Source organism: Heterodontus francisci, unplaced genomic scaffold, assembly GCF_036365525.1.
Source record: "Heterodontus francisci isolate sHetFra1 unplaced genomic scaffold, sHetFra1.hap1 HAP1_SCAFFOLD_1990, whole genome shotgun sequence".
Taxonomy (NCBI): Eukaryota; Metazoa; Chordata; class Chondrichthyes; order Heterodontiformes; family Heterodontidae; genus Heterodontus; species Heterodontus francisci.
In genome coordinates this window covers 17,501-25,000 of record NW_027141625.1, presented here as the reverse complement: position 1 = coordinate 25,000, position 7,500 = coordinate 17,501, and positions in this window count along the sequence as shown.

Genomic DNA, 7,500 nt, shown 5'->3' with positions numbered 1-7,500 from the left:
ACCCTCCCGCGTCGAGTGCCGGCGCACCGACCCCGCAGGCTGACCGGGAAGGTGAAGACTCACCCCGCTGAATGCCCGGCCCCGGGAACCCTCCGGCGCCGGGGCCATAACTTCGGGGAGGAAGGTCCGAGCTCCGCGCGGTCGACGGCAGGTGAAAGGGGCCGGTGCGCCGCGGAAGGCGACAGCAGTCCCGTCAGGCTGCACCTCTGCTCGGGCGAACGGCGTCAGGAAAAGGGGAGAGCACTTCCCCACCGATAGCTCCGGAACGCCCGGACCCATTGGCCCGCGGCACCGGTGGCTGCTAGAGGGGCTCCGGCGCCGTCAGCCGGGGTACGTCCCAGGCCGGCCGGACGGCGGGCAGCCGGAGGCAACGGCCTGGAACGGAGCCAGACTTGAGTCGTTCCGTGCCGTGGGCAAAAAGGCAGGGCTGCGGGTCAGCGCAGTTTGGCAAACCTAGCCGCAAGTGCGGGAAGGGCGGAGGAGCACACGGACGCCGCCTTCCCAAACTGAGCCCAAAGTGCCCAGGCATGCCCCCTTGATCTCGCCTAATCAGTGAGCCCAAAATAATTTCAGAGTGTGGAAACCTGATCCAAAAAGGTCGAAAAGAACGGCCAGAGATCAAGTCCGAAAGGGGAAATCAGTAACAAGCAAGCAGAGTAATCATTAACCAAAAAGCGCAAAATTATGTTAAAAGTGTGAAATCATTAACCAAAAAGTCGAAAATAATGTCCAGAGACCAAGTCCGAAAGTACAAATAATTAACCAGTAAGCAGAGTCATCATTAACCAAAAATCGCAAAAGTAAGTAAAAAGTATGAAATCATTAACCAAAAATCGCAAAAGTAAGTAAAAAGTGTGAAATCATTAACCAAAAACTCGAAAATAATGTGCAGAGACTAAGTCCGAAAGGGCAAATGGTTAACCAGTAAGCAGAGTCATCATTAACCAAAAATCGCAAAAGTAAGTAAAAAGTGTGAAATCATTAACCAAAAATCGCAAAAGTAAGTAAAAAGTGTGAAATCATTAACCAAAAACTCGAAAATAATCTCCAGAGACTAAGTCCGAAAGGGCAAATGGTTAACCAGTAAGCAGAGTAATCATTAACCAAAAAGGGCAAAAGTAAGTAAAAAGTATGAAATCATTAACCAAAAAGCACAAAATTAAGTTAAAAGTGTGAAATCATTAACCAAAATGTCGAAAACAATGTCCAGAGACTAAGTCCGAAAGGGCAAATGGTTAACCAGTAAGCAGAGTAATCATTAACCAAAAGGCGCAAAAGTAAGTAAAAAGTATGAAATCATTAACCAAAAAGCGCAAAAATATGTTAAAAGTGTGAAATCATTAACCAAAAAGTCGAAAATAATGTGCAGAGACTAAGTCCGAAAGGGCAAATGGTTAACCAGTAAGCAGAGTAATCATTAACCAAAAGGCGCAAAAGTAAGTAAAAAGTATGAAATCAGTAACCAAAAAGCGCAAAAATATGTTAAAAGTGTGAAATCATTAACCAAAAACTCGAAAATAATGTGCAGAGACTAAGTCCGAAAGGGCAAATAATTAACCAGTAAGCAGAGTAATCATTAACCAAAAATCGCAAAAGTAAGTAAAAAGTGTGAAATCATTAACCAAAAACTCGAAAATAATGTCCAGAGACCAAGTCCGAAAGGGCAAATGGTTAACCAGTAAGCAGAGTAATCATTAACCAAAAAGGGCAAAAGTAAGTAAAAAGTATGAAATCATTAACCAAAAAGCACAAAATTAAGTTAAAAGTGTGAAATCATTAACCAAAAAGTCGAAAATAATCTCCAGAGACTAAGTGCGAAAGGGCAAATGGTTAACCAGTAAGCAGAGTCATCATTAACCAAAAATCGCAAAAGTAAGTAAAAAGTGTGAAATCATTAACCAAAAACCCGAAAATAATGTCCAGAGACTAAGTCCAAAAGGGCAAATGGTTAACCAGTAAGCAGAGTAATCATTAACCAAAAATCGCAAAAGTAAGTAAAAAGTGTGAAATCATTAACCAAAAACTCGAAAATAATCTCCAGAGACTAAGTCCGAAAGGGCAAATGGTTAACCAGTAAGCAGAGTAATCATTAACCAAAAATCGCAAAAGTAAGTAAAAAGTGTGAAATCATTAACCAAAAACCCGAAAATAATGTCCAGAGACTAAGTCCGAAAGGGCAAATGGTTAACCAGTAAGCAGAGTAATCATTAACCAAAAATCGCAAAAGTAAGTAAAAAGTGTGAAATCATTAACCAAAAACTCGAAAATAATGTCCAGAGACTAAGTCCGAAAGGGCAAATGGTTAACCAGTAAGCAGAGTAATCATTAACCAAAAGGCGCAAAAGTAAGTAAAAAGTATGAAATCAGTAACCAAAAAGCGCAAAAATATGTTAAAAGTGTGAAATCATTAACCAAAAACTCGAAAATAATGTGCAGAGACTAAGTCCGAAAGGGCAAATAATTAACCAGTAAGCAGAGTAATCATTAACCAAAAAGCGCAAAAATATGTTAAAAGTGTGAAATCATTAACCAAAAACTCGAAAATAATGTCCAGAGACTAAGTCCGAAAGGGCAAATGGTTAACCAGTAAGCAGAGTAATCAGTAACCAAAAAGGGCAAAAGTAAGTAAAAAGTGTGAAATCATTAACCAAAAACCCAAAAATAATGTCCAGAGACTAAGTCCGAAAGGGCAAATGGTTAACCAGTAAGCAGAGTAATCATTAACCAAAAATCGCAAAAGTAAGTAAAAAGTATGAAATCATTAACCAAAAAGCACAAAATTAAGTTAAAAGTGTGAAATCATTAACCAAAATGTCGAAAACAATGTCCAGAGACTAAGTCCGAAAGGGCAAATGGTTAACCAGTAAGCAGAGTAATCATTAACCAAAAATCGCAAAATTAAGTTAAAAGTGTGAAATCATTAACCAAAATGTCGAAAACAATGTCCAGAGACTAAGTCCGAAAGGGCAAATGGTTAACCAGTAAGCAGAGTAATCATTAACCAAAAATCGCAAAAGTAAGTAAAAAGTGTGAAATCATTAACCAAAAACTCGAAAATAATGTCCAGAGACTAAGTCCGAAAGGGCAAATGGTTAACCAGTAAGCAGAGTAATCATTAACCAAAAGGCGCAAAAGTAAGTAAAAAGTATGAAATCATTAACCAAAAAGCGCAAAAATATGTTAAAAGTGTGAAATCATTAACCAAAAAGTCGAAAATAATGTGCAGAGACTAAGTCCGAAAGGGCAAATAATTAACCAGTAAGCAGAGTAATCATTAACCAAAAATCGCAAAAGTAAGTAAAAAGTGTGAAATCATTAACCAAAAACTCGAAAATAATGTCCAGAGACCAAGTCCGAAAGGGCAAATGGTTAACCAGTAAGCAGAGTAATCATTAACCAAAAAGGGCAAAAGTAAGTAAAAAGTATGAAATCATTAACCAAAAAGCACAAAATTAAGTTAAAAGTGTGAAATCATTAACCAAAAAGTCGAAAATAATCTCCAGAGACTAAGTGCGAAAGGGCAAATGGTTAACCAGTAAGCAGAGTCATCATTAACCAAAAATCGCAAAAGTAAGTAAAAAGTGTGAAATCATTAACCAAAAACCCGAAAATAATGTCCAGAGACTAAGTCCAAAAGGGCAAATGGTTAACCAGTAAGCAGAGTAATCATTAACCAAAAATCGCAAAAGTAAGTAAAAAGTGTGAAATCATTAACCAAAAACTCGAAAATAATCTCCAGAGACTAAGTCCGAAAGGGCAAATGGTTAACCAGTAAGCAGAGTAATCATTAACCAAAAATCGCAAAAGTAAGTAAAAAGTGTGAAATCATTAACCAAAAACCCGAAAATAATGTCCAGAGACTAAGTCCGAAAGGGCAAATGGTTAACCAGTAAGCAGAGTAATCATTAACCAAAAATCGCAAAAGTAAGTAAAAAGTGTGAAATCATTAACCAAAAACTCGAAAATAATGTCCAGAGACTAAGTCCGAAAGGGCAAATGGTTAACCAGTAAGCAGAGTAATCATTAACCAAAAGGCGCAAAAGTAAGTAAAAAGTATGAAATCAGTAACCAAAAAGCGCAAAAATATGTTAAAAGTGTGAAATCATTAACCAAAAACTCGAAAATAATGTGCAGAGACTAAGTCCGAAAGGGCAAATAATTAACCAGTAAGCAGAGTAATCATTAACCAAAAAGCGCAAAAATATGTTAAAAGTGTGAAATCATTAACCAAAAACTCGAAAATAATGTCCAGAGACTAAGTCCGAAAGGGCAAATGGTTAACCAGTAAGCAGAGTAATCAGTAACCAAAAAGGGCAAAAGTAAGTAAAAAGTGTGAAATCATTAACCAAAAACCCAAAAATAATGTCCAGAGACTAAGTCCGAAAGGGCAAATGGTTAACCAGTAAGCAGAGTAATCATTAACCAAAAATCGCAAAAGTAAGTAAAAAGTATGAAATCATTAACCAAAAAGCACAAAATTAAGTTAAAAGTGTGAAATCATTAACCAAAATGTCGAAAACAATGTCCAGAGACTAAGTCCGAAAGGGCAAATGGTTAACCAGTAAGCAGAGTAATCATTAACCAAAAATCGCAAAATTAAGTTAAAAGTGTGAAATCATTAACCAAAATGTCGAAAACAATGTCCAGAGACTAAGTCCGAAAGGGCAAATGGTTAACCAGTAAGCAGAGTAATCATTAACCAAAAATCGCAAAAGTAAGTAAAAAGTGTGAAATCATTAACCAAAAACTCGAAAATAATGTCCAGAGACTAAGTCCGAAAGGGCAAATGGTTAACCAGTAAGCAGAGTAATCATTAACCAAAAGGCGCAAAAGTAAGTAAAAAGTATGAAATCATTAACCAAAAAGCGCAAAAATATGTTAAAAGTGTGAAATCATTAACCAAAAAGTCGAAAATAATGTGCAGAGACTAAGTCCGAAAGGGCAAATGGTTAACCAGTAAGCAGAGTAATCATTAACCAAAAAGCGCAAAAATATGTTAAAAGTGTGAAATCATTAACCAAAAACTCGAAAATAATGTCCAGAGACTAAGTCCGAAAGGGCAAATAATTAACCAGTAAGCAGAGTAATCATTAACCAAAAAGCGCAAAAGTAAGTAAAAAGTGTGAAATCATTAACCAAAAAGTCGAAAATAATGCCCAGAGACTAAGTCCGAAAGGGCAAATGGTTAACCAGAAAATCCGTCGAATAATGTCCAGAGACTAAGTCCGAAAGGGCAAATGGTTAACCAGTGGAAGGGCGATCAAGCGGAAAAATTTGCCCCGGTTACCCGGGATGGAGTTCCAGAGGTCCGGCCAGAGTTGTCAAATTCGTCCCGCTGATCGGACGCTTGTCATTCGGGTGGCTGGGGGTTGGCGGGGTATCTGCACAGTAGTAGGAGGTGGCAAGTCGGGACTTGGACGTTTATTCCAAGAGTCCACCCGAGCCTCCAGGTCTGCAGAGACCGACCCTAGCTGCCGCCCAACCGACTTTTAAGCCTTTTTCGGATGGGGATTTTTTCCCATTTTCGTCCATTTTTCGGGTTTTCTGTCGGGCTTAATAGGCGGCAGCCTGACCCCCGGCCGAGGCGGGGGGCGCACTCTCCCTTGCGTAAGGGTCCGGATTTGCCCCGGAAAGTGCCCCCGACGGCCTCCCGACCCGGGTGCCTGCAGGGCGGGGGGAAAGGGTAGTCCCAGCCGCAGGAAATCATTAACCAAAAGACTTAGCCGTCGGGGCAGAGGCTAAGACCCGGGCTGGTGAAATCATTAACCAAAAGGAATGCACCCTTTTCCGAAAGTGCAGGCCGAAATAAGGCGAGCCTTGGGCCGGGAAGGCCAAAACCCCCAACTCATGGAAGTGTATGGGGTCGGACTCGGCGACTTTCCCGGGCCCCGAGTTGACCTTTCCCCACGGGGGCGGTCAAGTTGCTCCCGCCAAGAGGGCACGTTGCATTTGCTGCCGCTCTAGTCCCCGGGCTAGTTAATCAGTTGCCGTCGGAAGTCCCGATGCCGAAATGAAAAATGGCCGTTGCGGCGATTTGGCGCCTCATTTTCGGAAGGACTACCGGCAGGCAACCCGCCGAATTGACACTTGCGATTCGGGTGGCTGGGGGTTGGCGGGGTACCCGGAGATTTTCGGGAACTCGATTTTCAGAACTTTTGCTGGCAGCGGTTGCACTTGCAAAGTGGCCGAAGAAGTGCTCCCTCAAGGAAGGACCTTCTTTTGAAATAAAAGACCTTCCGAAGAGTGCCTGGAAGTCATTTATGAGCATTTAAGGGTAAATCTGGCGGACTTTCCATGCTCTGTTGCCGGCTCTGAAATATCGCACAGTTGGGTCTAGGCCGGTAGACTGGCTGTGAAAACAGACAAAGTGTTTTGGCGAGCGAGAGAAAACAAGGCCTTGGAACAGATTGGGGGGTGCGGAGGCACACCACACCCACAGGAAAAGAATTAATGAAAAAAAAACCAAAGTCTATGACATGTCTGTTGGTACAGTGAGAAAAGCAAAGAAGGGAGGCTGCGATGGCAGAGCAAAGCCGACCTTCATACAGATATACATGTCAAAGAAAGAAACTATGCCCGCAAAAGACTTGGTGCGAAATAACAAGGCTCCTTGTGAACGGTTATCTTTGTCTGTCAGGCGCAGATTGTGGCGGCGTCGCCTGGTTTCCTTGGGTTGCACTACATGTATGTCCTATTCTCAAACGAAAAGTGCGTGCCCAGAATTTTGTCCAAGTTAGGCGACGCACGCCGGCTGGCATCACCTCTCCGTGCGAGCGCCGAAAGCTTTGGTCGACCTGTTTGGCTACGCTGGTCGCGGTTGCTCCTTACAGTCATGGGGACGGAAAACCGATGCGAGTTGACCAGGCGACGTCAACCAAGTTGCATGCTTTCTCCCCCCCCCCCGCCGCCGCCAACCCCACACTGTGTGAAAGGAAAAAAAAAGTGCGTGCCCAGGTCACTCGATCGATACGGCGAGGACTGTCCGACGTTGGAGGGCCCAGGCGGGCTAGCATTTATTTGCTGGTGTTTCAGGCTCAGCGGTTACCTCCCGTTTCTGTCCCTTGTGTCAGACGGACATTCCTCTCGAGAGTTTGGCCACTTGGTCGGCGGCGTGCTAGGTAGATTACTCGTTGTGCGCCGTCTCCTGTGTGCTGATCTCTGTGCTGTTCGTGTGAGGCCGAGACGTCCCACTGGTCGCTACCGCAGTGGTCCGATTGTGAAGCTCCGGAGCGGGGCGTCCCGTTCCGGCCAGCTCGAGCACTCGATTTCTCTAGCACCAGAGCAAGGGCACACGCGCGGTGTGTGTGTGTATGCTTTGTATTTGTCGGTTACCGGTTTTTGTTGCACGAATTGAAAAGTTGAACCCGGTGCCAACCTCCCTGTCGTGGGGAGGCCATGTGCCCCAGCTTCTCAGACACAGCCCTGCCCCTTTCCAGCGGTGTCGCGTCGAAAAGAGAGAGAGAGAGGGTGTCTTGGTGGCTTTACCCCGAGCGTGTTCAC